The 19,085-nt window shown below is 45.1% G+C and overlaps 1 protein-coding gene across 2 annotated transcripts in view; it reads right to left on the bottom strand.

Moving 5' to 3' along the window:
• Window positions 1-19,085, bottom strand: part of LOC134092777 (R3H domain-containing protein 2) — a 60,869-nt gene that overhangs the window by 33,384 nt on the left and 8,400 nt on the right. For both annotated transcript variants that reach the window (XM_062545849.1, XM_062545848.1), the window contains exon 2: window positions 15,609-15,682. The gene's annotated coding sequence lies outside the window, so the exon portion shown is untranslated. The remainder of the gene's footprint in view (window positions 1-15,608; window positions 15,683-19,085) is intronic.

The raw sequence follows: 19,085 nt of genomic DNA, 5'->3' as shown, positions 1-19,085 counted from the left end.
AGGCTTCCCATCAGCCAGGCTTAAACACGTCGTCGGTGTCTGAGGGTAATAGCCTCGCGGCGGGGTCGGTGCTGGACTAGCCTGGCATAGCCATACGTAAGCTTCCGCTCAATTTTCATTTCCCTTCACCATTACATCTGTACGATATTAGTACGAGGGTATGGTACAACCAGGCTAGTGCTGGACACAACTACTATCCTGACAGCACAGCACAGCACTGCACAGCACAGCACGGCCCAGCTGAAATGCCTGCAAGAGGGCTGCACAGAGTTTCAGGACCCCACAGCCCGACTGCAAGCCCTGGGTCAGGAGGTGAAGTGGTAACTCTTCTGCACTGCCAAGATAAGAGGAGATCAATGCAACAGCTCCTGAAGAGGCTGTGAATAAAGCACTGACACAATTTCATGCTTCAGAAGTTTGACACACATTTACCCCGTCAAGCAATTTACATGATTTAACATGTTTTAGGCCTAATTGTTAATTGGGCCATATTTGGACCAATCAACTCACAACTAGGCTAAAGAAGCATCGCTTTTTTGAAGCATTAGGTTCTCTGAACTCCTCCTTCATCTAAGCTGATGGATGCACACAAAGAATTCTTTGCTGCAAAGTGCAAAAACAGATCAACAACAACCCCCTCTCACTAGGTATCACTTAGTATTTGTGGACACTTGCATGGGTACATTTCATAGAGCAAATCCCTATCTACGTCACAATGGGGGGGGGTGGGGGGGTGTCCATCATTGCGGACCTCAGGCTGCTATGGTGGAGTACCGTGGAGGTCGCTCTGAACGAGTCCACTGCTCCTCCTGACCCCAGTATACTGTATGTGGGTGATTACGACTATGACTCACTCATCTATGCAGCCCCTCAGTAAGAGCCGAGGCGCTGCTGCTGCTGCTGCTGCTTCTGTTGCTGCGACACAGCAGGCAGGTGAGGGAGGAGAGACTCCATCTTCAGCGCTCTGCTCCTCCATTCAGCATTCAGGTGAATGGGAGAGCCGTTTGCAGCCACTGAAATTCTCTGAATGGAGAGGAGACGGTAGCAAAGCGAAACGGCAGAGAAGAGAGCGTATGAACACTCAGACACACGTACACACACACACACACACACGTGCGTGTACACACACACACACACACACACACACACACACACACACACACACACACACACACACACACAGTGGTGGGAGGGGGTGGGAGGGAGAGAGCTCAACAGCAGCCTGACCCAAATTCACTGCCACTCCCCATCTGCAGTGTTACTGAGCCTCCATGCCCACTCTTTTCTGAGCCATCAATGCAGTGTGTGTGTGTGTGTGTGTGTGTGTGTGTGTGTGTGCGTATCTGTCTCTGTGTGTCTGTCAGTGAGTTTGTGAGCACTTAAGTGTGTGGGGTGTCCAAGTAGGAGGTAGGTGGCATGTATCATAGAGGATTTCCCTGGTCTGAAAGACTAAGCTGCACGCATAGACACACAGACACACACACACACACACACAGGGGCTTAAGCAGAAGAGAACTCCTGCATGGTCACGTATCCACAGTCAGGTTCTATTCTGCTGTATTCTTTCACTGGCAAACACACCCACCTTCCTCTGCTCACGCAGAACAAGCACAGCACGACACACTGAGAGCATTGCAGATTTGATCTCATCTTTCAGACTCGAAACATTTCTCACACAGACTTGCACCGCAACACTTGGGAAAGGTCATCATCACCCTTGGACATATGTTGTGTGAACAGTGATTAACATGCAGCATCCTTTGGAACACACCAGCAATGGATAGACAGAGAGAGAAAGGGAGGAGAGAGAGAGAGAGAAGGAGAGACAGAGAGAGAGAAAGAGAGAGAGAGAGAGAGAGAGAGAGAGAGAGAGAAGAGGAGGGGAGGCACAGAAGAAAATAGGACAACAGCGGTGGCGGCTATGGAGAGATGGGAGCCTTATGAGAAAGTGCTGGCAAGCAGAGGGAGAGAAAGGAGTGCGAGAGTCAGAGAAAGCGCGTGAGAAAGAGAACAGAACAGAGGGGAGGGGGAAAGCGACACAGAGAGAAAGAGAGAGAGAGAAAGGAAAGGAGGGAGGGAAGGATGGAGACAGAGAAAGAGAGAGAGAATGAGTCAGAGCTCGTCCCACAGGACTGAGTGGGCTGAGAGGGGGAGGATGGCGTCAGCAAGCTTGACAATTTAAGAGGAAACATTAAAAGAGGGAGAGAGAGAAAGAGAGAGAGAGAGAGAGAGAGAGAAAGAGCAAGAGAGCGAGAGAGAGAAGAGAAAGAGGGAGAGAGAAAGAAATCAACATTTTGCAGAGGAGGAAGCAGAGCAAGAGAGCCAGAGTGAGAAGAGGCAGATGTATGCAGTGGCAGGAGGGCAGAGAGAGAGAGAGAGAGAGAGAGAGAGAGAGACAGAGAGAGAGAGAGAGAGAGGGGGATCCTCGCAATGACAGAGGAGAGAGTGGGCGGTGACAACAGAGGCATCATGGGAAAAGAGGTAGCTGTCCAGTCCAGACAGAGGAAAGGTGGCAGTCGGGACGTCACCCTCACTGCATGCTGAATAGGGGACGGATGGAAAGAGGGAGAGGGAGAGAGAAAGGGAGCGAGAGAAAAGAGAAAGAGAGAGAGAGAGAGAGAAAAGAAAGATACAGGGGGATCCTAGTCTTTTTGCATTATTGATAAGGGAGAGCGGAAAGGAGGGCAAGAATGTGGGTGAGTGTGGCACGCACACAAATGTATGCACTGGGTGGACATGATTGAAATGAAAAAAATACTGGCCAGCTGACTGCACTGAACTAACAGCAAAGGGAAAGCTCCCATCACACCCCGCAAGACCACAAGATCAATATTTACCACCACAAATATAAACACACACACACACACACACACACAGTCAGTGGAAGATCCCCAAAACTGCGTCACAAGATCACACACACAGAGTCAATGGAAGATCCCCTAAAACTGCGTCACTGGATCGCCCAAGAGCACTGCAGGTCCTCTCCTGCCAGTTCTTTTCTTTGTTTTAAGGGCGAGTTGACAACATCCCTCACAGCTAGAGGACCATGTCTGTTTTCTACAACATGATATTAGACAACCTAAAAAACAGCCCTTGACAGTGGGGTCTTATAATGCAATACCTAATACCTTTCACCACAGTGAAGACCATTTTCAACCAAAAGGCAAAAAATGAGATGCGAAGAATTTGGAGAAATAAGCGTTGTTCGCTGTTTTGTGCGCGTACGTTTTCCAGTTCATTCATTCTCTGGGCTCATTGAAAAAGCAGAGTGAATCAAGCACACTGAGCACAATGAACTGAGAAGATGGAAAGAGATTTGCAGTGGTTGGCAAAAGTGGCTTGAGAATGGGGAAGACAGTGTATTCATAAATGTTATTTAAATGTGCGTGTGCATGAGTGTGTGTGGTTTTTTGTGTGTGTATGTGTTTGTGTGTGTGTCAGAGAGAGAGAGAGAGAGAGAGCATAAGAGGAAAAGTGATGCGTCTCTCTGATCTATCTCTCTTCTTCTGCCTGAAAGGACTGTGAGACGAGAGGAAAATCTGGTTCTGTCCCAGCTCCCATTAGAAACCTTATGCAATTTCACCAGTTATTCATGCTTTTGGAGAGAGGAAGCAGAGCAGGGAGAGAGAGTGCAAAGCAGGAAGAGGAAGAGAGAGCAAGAGAGAGAGAGCAAGAGAGAGAGAGAAAGAGAGAGGGAGAGAGAGAAGACAGGACAGGAAAAATTCTCAATGATGAAACAGTTGGTGCTGTTAAGCTATTGGCCAGGGCTTCCACCAATGGGAGGACCAGCTCCATGGCAACAAGCTCTGTCACCAAGAGAAAAGCAGCCATCTCCCTCTACACCCCCAACCTTCTTCACATCACCCCCATTCCCCAATTACCCACCACATACACACCTACACTCAACTCACACTCTCTCTCTCTCTCTCTCTCTCTCTCTCTCTCTCTCTCTCTCTCTCTCTCTCTCTCTCTCTCTCTCTCTCTCTCTCTCTCTCTCTCTCTCTCTTCTCTCTCTCTCTCTCTCTCTCTCTCTCTCTCTCTCTCTCTCTCTCTCTCTCTCTCTCTCTCTCTCTCTCCTCTCTCTCTCTCTCTCTCTCTCTCTCTCTCTCTCTCTCTCTGACACACATACACACACACATACAGTGATCTTATCTGCAATCTACTAATCAACACTTGCCTGGTTTATTCTTGGACTGTTTGTAGGGTGGTGCGCCAGATCTATTACTAACGAATCCTGATGATTCATAAAGGTGAGAGCCTCCACTAGCCCCCGGAGAGTGCCTGTCCTCCCCAGGGCCAAAGTCCAAATAAGGTTCCAGGACACTGGGCACTACTCTGGTCCAACACCCAGCCACCTACTCCCCCCCCTCCTCCCATCCCTTCTTACCTGTCCACCCACCATCTCTCCAACAAATCACAACCATAGGGAATTGTCGGAAATGACTCGAATTACTGAGCAATTCACTCCACAATTCATTTTTAATGAGGCACTGGCCTGGCGTGCTATTTCACAGGTACCCAGCACGCACCTGTGCCATGCAAGGATCCTGACTGTCTCACCATACTGAGACATAGAGAGAAACACAAAGTTTTGAGTGTGTACTGTATGTGTCCATTTCAAAATATATGGGACAGAGGATAGCAGAGAATGCCGTGTACAGAGAATAGAATCATGGAATAGAATAAAATTTTAGCAAAAGTGATACATTTGTTCTTGTGCTGACAAGAAGTGCAGGGAACCATACAGTCACTTGGGATAAGATATCATCATGATCCACTGCCTGCATTAACAATTCTACCATGGTAGAGGCAATGCAATGATATGAAACACAGCACAAGACAAACATCAACTAGACGACTGCTCCTGCAATATCTACGTACTATGGGGCGAATTCTCACATGTGCGTAAGTAACACAAAATATGCAACTTTTCAGCCAGTGCAGATTCTCCCATACATTTAAATCTGTCATTTATGCGTGATGGATGGAGTTACAGTACGTGTTTTGGGAGGAGCAACCCCAAAATATGTGCAACTCCAGAATGTGCGTAACGGGAGAATGCGCGTAACGGAAGTGTGTAACTAAAGCACGTAAAAAAGGGGGGGGAATGAGATAATTTGCCCCTACATCCATATCTATGTACTATATGCATACCTACGTACTGCATTTCTGGGGTTCTTTATTTGCATTTTAACTTACCTAAAAGTATGCAAAAGTCAGACTGGTCAGGCACAGAGATTGTATATATTAGCTTAAAAGAAAACTATAGATTTTTCTTGCATCAGTTTTATCTTAGAGTAATGCCACATGATAGATGATGGCGATTTCTGTAAGTCTAGAGAAAAGTTTATTACGCCACAAATAATGGTTGGCTGCATCAAACCTGTAAATTAAAAGATTATTCCTCAGCAAAAAAAAAGTAGCCTCAGTTAAATTTAAGGAATACTCTCATTTTCAATTTCACTTTTTCCAATTGTGTATATACATCATAATATGAATCTACAGTTTTGTTGATGCCTTCTTTTTACAAGAGTAGTGTAGCTAATCCTGTTAGCATAATATAGCTGCAACGTTAGTATGAAGATAAGCGTGTTACATTAACACACATATAATGACAAACTATGTTGTGCTTTTTTAGGCATGTACTTGGGTATCTGGGATGGCAAAAACTGTATGACGAAACCCCATCGTCTATTTCTGGGCTGCCTACAGTAGGTCTGGAGATGAGACTTTTCCACCAAAAGAGAACTGGTTCCGCAGAATCCGCACTGCCTCACACTCCAGATGTTGAACCATTCGAAGCATTTTGACCAAACTCAAACAGGTTCAGAACCTGGAAAGTTGGTTTGGAGTTGGCACCAAAACATTTTTTTTTTTCTTTTTTTCCTGTGAACCGAAGTGGGTGTGTTGATGATTCATCACTGGTTCAAACCTGGTGGAAAAGCAGGCTGGTTCTGAAGATACCACCAAGAACAAAGGAATTCTGAATGAAACTGGTTAAAGAACCAGTTCTCTCTCTGTTGATCGGAAAAAAACACCTTGAGAGCAGCTGAGCAAGCAGCCACACCTGTTGATGGAAACTCTCTCCAATCAACCACCAACTGGTCATCTGTCAGGTGCAAATAACCAATCAATAATGCAGCTTCACACTACCTCTGCTGTACACCTATTCTAAAATGCCTGCACAAGTCCTGTTCTTTGCAGTGTTCTGTACAGGCACTGAGGTGGCATGCAATGAATAGATAAAGACAATGTGAACGGCTTAAAAACAGGGCACAGAATAATACTGCATTACAATGAGGCTAATGCTGGCTAATTATCTATCAAACAGGGCAGATCAGCTTCCAGTTGGTTAAGGACCGTTAGCATTGAATTTACTTTGTGATGAGACTAAAATGGCATTGGAATTTGGTAATAATGCAAGAACTGAGGCTATAAAAATGTCTTTTATCAGGTAGATTTGATCTAGTGAGAAAAGACGACCTGTCTATTGAGACTGGTCCTGTAGAGGGTTTCCAGAAGCTTTCCAGCAAGAACAGAGCTTGCTGGATTTAAACAAAATGATCACAGCCAAAAATAAAACATTTGCACATCTGGGGAAATGAAGTAAAAAAAAAAAATGTCAAAGCCACTTAACCACTTTTGGAGTAAGGCACAAACCCTTCTTGCTTGATCATGAAGACAATGAAAAAAGAAGTGGAAATATTTTAATGCAATATTTTTGTTAAGGCATATGATAAGGGCAACAGCCCAACACAAAATATTATGCTTAAATATGGCACAATCTGTACACACTGCTTGTGTATAGGGTTGCGAAGGGATGGAGAGAGGAGCTGCAACTAAATTCCCTGTTTTGTCATTTAAATTGCAATCTAGCAAATCTCCTGTTTATTCTTGTTAATTACCATATATTCCTGTTAATTCCCATCAGAAGTTTCCAACTATGAAAGTTCCTGGAATTTTGCAGCCCTGCCTATCTATGTAAAGTGTTTGTGTTAGTACCAAGACTGCTAATAAACTATCAAAGAGATTATATTGTGGACAACCTGTTTACTAAGATACTACATCTTTCTGGCGACGAGGATTTTAACCGCTGAGGTGGTTGCTAGAAGATTGAATTGCAACTCGGATCTGAGTGCTGTGTGGGATTGCTAGCACCTAGCAAAGTGAGGAAGAAGCAACGTCTTGAACTGGTAAGAAGGAGGGAGAAATAACGGAGAAAGAATGACTACTATTGGCACACTAGCGGCGTTTGATGTAAAAAATCAGACGTGGGAGGAATACTGTGAAATAATGGATCAGTTTTTTGAGGCAAATCAGATTGACGACGGAGATAGGCAAAGAGCCGTACTCATAAGTGTCGTTGGGCCCGTCACATACAGTTTGATGAGGAGCCTTGTAAGCCCAGATAAGCCAAAGGACAAAACTTACCATCAACTAGTGACACTGTTAAAAAATCACTTTCATCCAAAGCCTAGTGAAATTGTGCAACGATACAAATTTGATTCGCGCACTCGGAAATCAGAAGAATCTGTATTGGAATATGTAGCAGAGCTGCGCAGACTGGCGCAGGATTGCAACTACGGGGACAAGCTAGGGCAAATGTTGAGGGACAGGCTCGTGTGCGGGATCAATGATGAGCGTATTCAGAGACGTCTCCTGTCAGAAACAGAGTTAACGTTTGACAAAGCGCTGTCCGTTGCTGTAGCAGTAGAGACTGCAAATAAAAATGCCCAGGATCTGCAAAATTCGAGTGCGTCTGTGAAGTTCATTAAAACAAAGAAAGGCACACCGGATTCTAGTGTTTTCAAAGAAACAGGGAATGAATGTTATAGATGCAAGGGAACCAGACATAATGCAGCAGACTGTAAATTCAAACAAGAGAAATGTCATGCTTGCGGTAAAGTAGGACATATTGCAAGAGCATGCCGTGGAAAAAAAACATTGAATCAGGGAAGCAAAGAACATGGGGATGTAAAGAGAGAAAAGAAGCGGGATTCATATCACCGTTCGCACAATGTGCATGAAAGGCAGGACACAAGTGAAAGTGATAGCTCAGAGGATGCAACACTCACACTGCATTGCATGAAGTTTCGATTAGGACAAATGAGCGAGGGGCATCTCAGAAGAGTAGACCCCTACATGGTGGAGATGAAAATTAATGGGAAAGGTGTGCGTTTCGAAATAGACACCGGCTGTAGTCTCACAGTTATGAATGAGCAGACATTACAAAAGCTTTGGAAAGATACCAAATGTCCAACAGTGAAGCCAGTGAAAATCCATTTGGAGACTTATACAGGCGATCCTGTTAAAGTGATAGGAGTGGCATCAGTCAGAGTTAAATACAAGAAGCAAAGCTGCACACTACCCCTGGTGGTGGTGGAAGGGAAAGGCCCCAGCTTACTAGGGCGTAGCTGGTTGGAGAAAGTTAAAATCAATTGGAAAAAAATCAAAGACAGTCGCAAAGCCTGTGAATTGCAGCATATGAGAACAGAGACAAAAACACTACAGAAAGTGTTAAGCCAACACGAGAACGTGTTTAAAGAGGAATTGGGCACGCTGAAAGGCACCAAGGCCACGATTCACGTTAAGGCGAACGCAGTTCCTCGTTTCTTCCGCCCCCGGTCAGTCCCATATGCCATGCGGGCCAAGGTTGATGAAGAAATAGACAGGCTGTTGAAAGACGAAATAATCACGCCAGTGAAATGGGCAGAATGGGCTGCACCTGTTGTCCCCATTGTCAAACCGGACGGACATGTAAGACTGTGTGGAGACTACAAGCTGACCGTAAATACGGTTTCATCACTAGAACAATATCCAATACCACGGGTGGAAGACCTCTTCGCAGCGTTGTCAGGTGGAAAGCAATTCTCTAAATTAGATATGAGTCATGCGTACCAACAAATACTCATGGATGAAGAGTCCAAGAAATACTTGGCGGTTAATACACACAGAGGGCTTTTTACATACAATAGACTCCCATTTGGGGTTGCGTCCGCCCCCGCCATTTTTCAAAGAACCATAGAAGGTCTCTTAAGAGGGATTCCACGAGTGGCGGTATACCTTGATGATATACTTCTGAGTGGAATGAACGAGGCAGACCACCTGAGAAATGACCACCTGAGAAATCTTGAGGAGGTTTTAACTAGGCTGGAAGAGGCAGGGTTGCGTTTGAAAAGAAGTAAATGCATGTTCCTGCAAGAGGAAGTAGAGTATCTGGGACATAGGGTGGATGCTCAGGGGCTTCATCCGGTGAAGAAAAAGGTGAAAGCCATCATGGAGGCGCCCCCTCCCACAAATGTCACCGAACTTAAGTCATATTTAGGTTTATTAAATTACTACAACAAATTCCTCCCCAATCTGGCAACCCTCTTGGCCCCATTACATGAACTCTTACGGCACAATGTGCACTGGAAATGGCTCAAAGAACAGGAAGAGGCCTTCCAAAAGTCTAAAGCCTTACTGAACTCAGCAGAAGTATTAGTCCATTACTCTGCAGACAGAGATTTGATAATGTCATGTGATGCGTCACCTTACGGCGTTGGTGCTGTTTTATCGCACCTGATGGAAGATGGCAGTGAGCGTCCTTTGGGGTTCATGTCACGAACACTGTCGCCTGCTGAAAAAAGGTACTCACAACTAGATAAAGAGGGATTGGCGGTTATATTTGGTATTCAGAAATTTCACAAATACCTTTATGGACGAGCGTTCACCATCCACACAGACCATAAGCCGTTGATCTCTCTCTTCAATGAGAAAAAACCCATACCACAAATGGGGTCCCCGAGAGTTCAAAGATGGGCTGTGCATTTGAGTGCCTACGAATACAACATAGTATACAAACCAGGAAAACAGAATTCAAATGCTGACGCATTGAGTAGGCTGCCAGTGTCTGAAATAGTGTGTGAGGAAGCGAAAGAGCAAGTCTTGATGATGGACCTTCTGGATGACACACTGTTAGACACGACTAAGATTAAGCGCTGGACAGCTAAAGATGTGATATTGTCCCAAGTGCATGCTCACGTGCTAAAAGGGTGGCCAACAGTGGTAGATTCCAGTGTAAAGCCATTTCATCAGCGAAGAATGGAACTAAGTGTACGGGATGGATGTGTGCTTTGGGGTGCTAGAGTAATTATACCCACCAAAGGTAGAGAGAAAATTCTGAAGCTGCTGCACCAAACCCACTCTGGCATGTCAAGGATGAAAGGACTAGCTCGATCGTATGTATGGTGGCCGGGAATGGATCAGGATGTTGAGAGGGAAGTGCTGTCATGTGAGGAGTGTCAAAAACACCACAAGTCACCACCCGCCGCACCATTACATCCATGGGAGTGGCCAGAGTCACCGTGGTCAAGGATTCACGTGGACTATGCAGGGCCCTTCCAAGGTGAGATGTTTCTGTTGATTGTGGATGCTTACTCCAAATGGATAGACATCTACCCGGTGAAGACGTCCACTTCCCAGGTTACATAGAAAAGCTAAGGCAGAGTTTCAGTGTTTTCGGATTACCGAAAATGTTGGTGTCTGACAATGGAACATGTTTCACAAGTGCTGAATTTGAGTCCTTCATGAAACAAAATGGCATCAAGCATGTGAGATCAGCACCGTTCCACCCTTCTTCTAATGGGCTGGCAGAGAGGGCGGTCCAAACGTTCAAAGGAGGGATGAAAAAGATGAAAGGTGATTCGGTACAAACCAGGTTGTCAAGGTTCCTGTTCAGTTACCGTATCACGCCTCATGCGACAACAGGCCTGTCGCCGGCAGAGTTGATGATGTCACGCAGACTCCGATCTGTTTTTGACCTGCTACTACCAGACGTAAAATCAAAAGTGCAGGAAAAGCAACTGAAACAAAAACAGGCCCATGACACAAGCAAAAGACTGAGAAGTTTCTCCACAGGGGATAAAGTGTTTATTAGAAACTACGCTTATGGTCCTAAATGGGTCCCTGCTGTCATTCAGGATGCCTCCGGTCCAGTGTCATATACTGTCATCATTGGAAGTGGCCAAATAATGAAGAGACACGTGGATCAAGTGAGGGCCAGATTGTCTGAGACCGTGCCAAACCAAGAGCCCGAGAGTGAATTGGGACCGTCATTAGATTTTGATGGTGCTGTGGGCTCTGGGCTTACAGGAATGGCAGAGACAGAAGACTGTCCTGCGAGTGAGCCGGATCAGCAGTCTACTTCAGTGGTCCAAGTTCCAACAGGTTCACCGGTGGTCACAGAAGTGCGACACTCAGAGCGGGGGAGACGGTCACCTCTGCATCTAAAGGACTTTGTTAGATAGAGTGAGATCTTTTCCCAGGAATAGAGCAACAATGCGCTCTGATCTCACTGGAAGGACGTCCCTTCCTAGTTTAAAAAAAAAAAAAGAACAAAAAGAAAGAAAAAAGAGAAATGTTGAATTACAATGATGTTCATGATTTATGCATTTTTGGGATACCTGTTTAGGAGAGATAAATGTTGAATTACAATGATGTTCATGATTTATGTATTTTTAGGATACCTGTTTAGGAGAGCATGTAACACAGGCCTTAAACAGATAATGAGCTGTTTGCTTAAAGGTGGGGAGATGTGATATCCTAGTATTAGTAACTGTGTTTAGAATGATTTAAGAGTCGGCCACTAGAGGGCGCTCCAACGTTAGATATGGTGCTCGGTTACTGTTAAGCTAGGGTAGAAGAAGTATGCTTCAGCTAGAGTTCGGAAGCAGGGTTTAGCCTGAAGTGTTTGTGTTAGTACCAAGACTGCTAATAAACTATCAAAGAGATTATATTGTGGACAACCTGTTTACTAAGATACTACACTATGCAAGCGTTCAAAATCTCTGCTTGCTTGCAGCAATTCAGAACTTTCATGTAGGTGCTCCCCATTTTATGAGTGCTGCCCTAATGACGCTCACGGCAGAGAACAGCGACGAGCCTATTCTCAGTAGTCTCTGATAACCTGACAAAGATTGCCTTCATTTTTCAGGCATACACAGGAGAGGCGTTAACTTCCTTTTGCTATAGGTAATGGATTTCCCTCAGTGGCTGATTAACAACCAAGCCTCTCACATTGCACAGCATGACTTGAGATTCGATCAATGTACAATTGGTTTGTAGCAGTCAAAAATGCAGCACACCCTTTGTACCCAGCCAGGACCACAAAACCATTAGTTCATGGTACAATATGCTCTATGACAGATGCCATTCAACAACCAAGCCTGTCTAAAACTACACAACAGGACAGGAGATATAGCACCAATACACAAATGGCTGGCGGCATTCATATGCAAATATGTGTCAGAAATAGGGCTAAACAATTTGGGGAAAATATCTAACAGTGTTTATTAACAGTGTTTTTTTTTTCTGAAAGCTAATGCAATTGCGATTTGATTTCCAATATCATTTCTGAAAGTCCAGCTTTAAGTTGGGCAACTTCTGATTGGTGAGCATGCCTTGTCACACTCATTTAGCTGATGATTTTATCCAAAGCGACTTACAAATACTAATTGTATGGGCCAGTCTCCTTGGGGTTAAGTGTCTTGCTCAAAGGCAGCCAGGACTCGAACCCGTAACTTTTTCGTGACCACTGCATGCTAGCCAAGCTCCTTAGCCATTAGACTATCACCGCACTCATGTTAAATATGCTTCAATGTCTCTCACACAAGGAGGATGACATGAATATAAAATGCATAGATGCGACAAGATTAGCCTAACTATTGAGGCAGAGTTGCTACTCAATTAATTGCAGCCTTGGCAAGTAGCTAGTTCAGTGATTTTGACTGAAAAAGGATTAGGCAATTGTACAGCCCTAGCTAGAAACAATGCGGAATGTTCCAGAATGCTTTGGAACTTCCTGCCCTTTACACTTTTGAATCGAAAATCCCAAGATACATTATGTATTAAACAGTATCACTCAATACATTTTACCAGCTGTTAACGGCTGGTCTGAAAAAAATCCAACAGACAGAGCCAGACAAGAGGAGAGAAGAAGCATTGGGACATAAACAGAGCAGGTCTATTCAGATGCCTCTTTCCTTAATCTTTCCTTCGAGTCTTAGAAAATCATTAGAGTGCTCTTTGACCGTATTAAGAGATACAGCATATTAAAACCTAATCAAGAGGCAGGCCTGCAAAGCCTGATGGTCACTTTACTATCCTGGGTTTGGCACACAATATAAAGTGTGCTTTGCTGCTTTGCATTATGAGACAAGAGGGCGAGGAAAAGTAATGCCAAGTGTTCGAAGATTATGGTCAAGACACCAACAGACACCACCATCACACACAGTCACTGTTGTCAACTGTCAGACAACATGAAAAATACATATGCGAGGGGACAATGGGGTACTTCAGCAGGTTCAACACTAAATAATCTAATGCCTTTAATTCTTTCATAGAAATAATACCACAAAGACACAAAACTAGATGCAACTAGGTGGGCACTTGGAGACCACAGACCTACACCAAAATAAAATGATGCATTTTGGAATGATGGAAAAAGTGAAACTAAATTAGAGTCAGATCCAATCCAAAATTGATCCATTCTACACCTCTGCCAATGAGTGGAAGTGCCATTGCCATTACCATAAAAATTGGGTTATTGGTTTTGTGCGATGCTACCGATGGTACTCATATTTTTTATTGTCAGAACTTTTACTTACTAACAAAACGTACAAATCAAAATATGTGTATGTGCTGTAACTGAAGAAAAATAAAATTCTCTGTAACATTTCAGGATTTTGGCATCTTCATAAGTGCATGAGTTTACTCTATTAAGACTTTAAAAATCCGCAAATATAACAGAAAATCAGATGGACTAAAGGAATATTGGCAACATGTGATGCACAATTGACATATTGCATTTTGACTTCACACATAAAACACAGACTGTTTGTGTCACAGTTGTGCAATTGAGTTCCAAGTTCCGAGACACTGAAACCTTATTTGACAGGGATTTGACTGGGTCTGGTATACACCCAGTAACTCTCGCGAATGACCTCTTCAGGCCTTCCAGACAAGCCAACTTATCCTAATATATCCAAGTCCAGCTGAGAACAGCCAAATATAGACAGCCCTTGCATGCCCCACACCCTCAGACCCTCAGGTCGTCTGGAAACCCAAACTGGGGCTGACATGGCCAACGCTGGACACCACTCCCAAGGAAATCATGAGGAAGCATAAACATATAACTAATACTGACACCGATACGTCATCATTACTGACACACATCGTTAGGGACGCTCGCGTCAATGCTGTCACACTTGTCACATATGTGCTCACAAGCAGATACCATCAATGGCACGCCTCCTGCCGTCGAGCAATGAAACCAACACACACAGGAGAGGCAGAAACCCAACACCATCAATGACATGCACACACTGTTCCCAACAACAGGAACACATCAACAAGCTGGAGCCAAGACTGACAGAAGCAATCCGCGACTCCACAGCCTCGCGCTGCTGCTGCTGCCAACGAAACGGTCTCGACTTGAAAGGATTGGAGGGGAAGAATAAGGAGGGACCCTCCATGAACCATCCTTAGTGTTCAGCAGAAATCATCGCGGTTAAAATAAAACTAGGTGAGTCTGCGGTGTGTTTGTTTGGGTGTGGTGCTGCTCGGAGCTCCGTGTGGAGTTTGGGTGTAATTAGACGGAAACGAGAGCAGGAGCTGCCGATGACGTCAGTGCCCTGACAGCGGTGGCAGGGTCTGCCTCACACGGGGCAAAGCCATCTGCTCACCTGCGCTCACAGCTATCGCACACACGCTCCGTTCGGCTTGCACGGCCAACACACAGGCATGGGGTGTTTTTCGCTCCGATTTGCTTCCCCACTGTTTCTGTTCCACACTTCTCTTCTCTTGCCCACGCTCCTCCCTCTTCATCTCTCCTCTCACAGAAACACACCCCTCCCAACCTCCATTTTCAACCCCCCTCTGCATCTCCTCTCAACACCAAATTTAAAAGATGATACAGAAGCCAGTTTCCTGGATGTGGATAGACACATCCTAGTCCTAGTCCTAAACTAAAACAGAAGATCTCCTTCACCAAAGAGCGTGTATATTCTACGACTAGACATGCTTGGGAAACCGGGCCTCAGACACTACAGCTATTGAGCTATACTTGGTTACAAAACAGCTGTTGTGAATGTTTATTGGGAAGTGAAGCCCAGGCCGCCAGACCTCATCCACCCATTCACCCCGAGAGTTCACCCCGAGAGACCACCCCGAGGGTCCACCCACAGAACTCTCAAGGGCTTAATGACTCATTGACTGATTGCCTGCAGCATAAACACGGAAAAGGATCCACACTGATCTAATTACACATCATTTTACTTCAATTAGGAAATGTACATGCATGGAGAGGAGAGAGGAGGGGAGGAGAAGGAGGGTGTTCAATTGAGTGCACTTCACTGATGACCTGCTAAAGAAAGGCATAGCGATAACGACCTGCCCATTATGGTCTGGCATATAATAATGACATGCCTGTGAGCTTGACAGTCCTGACTTTATCTACATTCAAAAAATGAACAAAAATAACAGACTATTTCTTTGCCTTGCTGGAGAGCACAACTGGGGGGAGGGGGGCATTGGTTCTAATTCAGCACTGCACTTTTTGCATGACTCACCGGCCGAGTGTTCCCGGGTCGAGTCACAGCCCTGGTGGGTGGTGGGAGCGGTAATTAGGTGCAGGGCTCTCTGGCTGAAAAGGAGGGAGAGAGAGAGAGGGAGAGAAAGAAAGAAAAGAAAAATCAGGCGTCTGCACTGCTCTCCTGTCTCTCCTCAAGACCCTGGACTTTGGGTGGGCCGATCGGATCCCGAGTCTCGTTCCTCTTCATCAACTCCTGCTGTGGCTTTCATTCCCAATCGATCAATCAAACTAATTAGGTTCAAATGCCAGGGCACCACCTAGGCGAGTGGCACCGACAATCATGTGCAACTTGTGTCATAGCTATACGTTTCCCAGAATAAATATTACACGTGAACTGAACCTACTTACCACTTTCTGGAATTCTTCCAACATATTTACATCTCTAAATTCAAGACAGAAGGTTCTCATGATCCATCATTCCCTTGCTAATTCTTGAAAAAAAAAAAAATTCTCTGGCAATCGAGTGCTTTGTAGAAACTAAGCCCAGTATTAGGTCTCTATAAAACTGTGCAAACCAACTACAACTCAGAACATATGACAACCAGCCCCTTTAGTAGTGCAGCACATGTTATGTCTATGTAGCCAAATTTGGGGGTTGTGAAACAACTCCAATGGCTGCATCAAATGTGCTATCAAAATGGCAACCAACTCTAGAAACATTTGGCATGCTTTAGCTTCAAGTTGTTGGCCGTCTAGGGGGCCACGGAAAGCAACTGCCAATACTTCCTGCTGCATAACATGGGGCCGTTACACAATGTCAGCTTTGGTACATTTACTGTGATAAAACAGCAGAGGGTTTATGGGATATGTATTCCTTTCATGGCTGAATAAGGACAGCCTGCTGCACAAATGCATGAAAAAGGGAATAGATGCTCTCCAGTGATAAACTAGACCTACATCTATAGGGTTGATTACTCTTAAACGTAAAAAAAAGACATACTCCAAGGCGAGGCAGAACAGAGGCTTTTACTGATATTATAGATCTGTGGTTCAGCAAATCGAACAATGTTTAAAATGCTTTAAAAATGTGAATGGTGATTGTGGAGATGTATCTGGCATACAGTCACCACAATCTGACAGGCATCACAAAAGCCTGGAATTTTTTTTTTTTTTTTAAGGTTTAAAACTGCGCTGACAATATAAAAATCAGTCAAATTACCAAACAAACAGGCATCCATGTTTGCCAATTATTTTTGCATTCATGCAGCACAGCTGACTGGAGTCAGTGGGCTCCTGTGGTGGCCAATTTTGGCTGAAGTTTGCAGGAAATATTCACTTTGGACATAAACGTTTAATTGTGTTCTAAGCTGCATACAAAAAGGGATGACACACACTTCTCCTTCCTTACTCCTCCCTCGTTTCAGCAGCTCGCCATCCTATTTTCCCACGAAAAGCTCATCAGTATGCACATCATGTCAGCGGCATCCCCATTCCCCACAACCTGGCCTACCATAGCTCAGAAAGAACAAACAAACAAACAAAACTGTAAACAAGCCAAAGGTAGGAAAACAAACTTCACTGTGGAGAGTAAGCATTTAGGTCTGTCTTGGGTTATAATTAGCTCACCTAAATAACCATAATGTGAATAATGCAATGGCGCAAAGTCCTGCTCGTTGTTACGGATGAGACCATCATACCAACAAAGAAACGCTCTAATGTAGGTTAATGCTCATGTAAAATACTGTAGATCGCTCTACACTCTCCGGGTTCTTCTTGACGAAGATGCTGGTTGGTAAGAGCTTTAGCGTCATGGTAGCACTATTACTAAGGTTCTTGGGCAGGGAGGTGTGTGCAGAGGGGCGCAGATTGAATGTGTTCACGAGCAGATATGTGTGACCAGAATTAACTCAAAAGTGCCTCTTCACCTTAACGAGTTAAAAAGCTTCACAGAGGCAGGGGATGATAATCTGCCCGTGAGGAAGCAGGTTGGTGATGGTGTTGATTAAGAGGAAGATGCGACAGTGATGGCGGTGGGAGGCATGGGAAAAGCAGAGAGATTGTCTGCTAGACAAGGTAAAGGACGGACAGACTGAGCGAGCGAGCGAGCGAGAGAAAGAGTGTGAGGTTTTTGAGAGCTGAAAGCGCGGTGAGGCCATGAGGACTGCTTTCTATTTATAGCGGCAGATTTTTTATTCAAGAGGGCTTTGCTGCGCTTTTGCGCTCTCTCCCTCCCTCTCCTTCTCCCTCTCTTCTCTCTCCCGCTCTTCTTTCTACCCACCTCTCCTTCTCTCTCTTCTTTCTCCCCACCTCTCCTTCTCCATCTATTTCTCCCACCTCTCCTTCTTCCTCTCTTCTCACTCCATCTTTGCCCCCCCCCCCCCCCATTTCCCGCGCTTCTCATCTCTCAGCGCATTATGTTGGTAAAATAAATAAAGGGAGAAAAGCTGGCTGGAAAGCAGGTGGGGATGCAGACAATGCCAGTGACAGCTCCAGCAGCGTGGGAGGGAGAGAGAGAGAGATGGATGGTGAGAGGGGATGGGGGGGGGGGGGTGGTGGTGGGGGTGGAGGGGGGGTTGTATCTCATTAGGTGTGTGTGTGTGTGGGTGAGGATGGAGGTTAGGTTGCTTTCTCCTGATTCCCTGCGCTTGCTTACTAGACTCATCTTCTTTTGGGAAGAAATTCCTAACAGGCTGCACCCATCACTCTCCCACACCATATCTTTAATCATCCATCCATTCCTGCTTCTCTCACTCTCTCCTTTTCTTTCTCTGTCTCTCTCTCCCTTTCTACCTCCCTCCTGCGTTGCACCAAACACCCCCACCAATAAACACACACACTGACACACACTCTCTCTCACACACACACACACACACATACACACACACACACACACACACACAGTCTGCCGTGTCGGTGTCACTCAAAATGACGCCTTCTTCCTGGTCTCCTCCCTCGTTCCCTCCCCCTTCCTACAGAGGGACGCAGTAGCAGGGAATTCCTCATTACCTCATCAGCGTCAGCTCTGTTTCTCACAGCAAAGGGAGACCGACCAAAGACCTCTCTAACTCATAAACACACACACACACACACACAATCACAAAAAGTCATCACTGCATGGACAAATATAGTCGCTTTATTTCGCTGGGGCTGACTGATTTCAGCAAAGAAACACTACTGAGAGAAACCCTGTTCGGGGGTTCCTCAAGACCTGCTAGACTAACACCGAGGCAGAGCTGATGGCCTGTCAAATCCCTGCAGACCTGAATACCCATATATCAGCCCTGAATAGTTCTCACAGCACACTCGATGCACAGAATGGCAAAGATTAAACTTGGATAACACACACACACACACACACACACACACACACACAATTATAATTATTCTTTTTAAAATCAGCAATGCAAGACAACATAACATTAAGCAGCACTCTTGTGGTTACTCGTCAATGTTCCAATAATTCCAGAAATCCTTCTTACAGTCAGGACCTCACGTAACGGTTTGCAACATGCAA

Source organism: Sardina pilchardus, chromosome 9 (assembly GCF_963854185.1).
Source record: "Sardina pilchardus chromosome 9, fSarPil1.1, whole genome shotgun sequence".
Classification (NCBI taxonomy): Eukaryota; Metazoa; Chordata; class Actinopteri; order Clupeiformes; family Clupeidae; genus Sardina; species Sardina pilchardus.
This window is presented reverse-complemented; position numbering and strand designations above follow the sequence as displayed.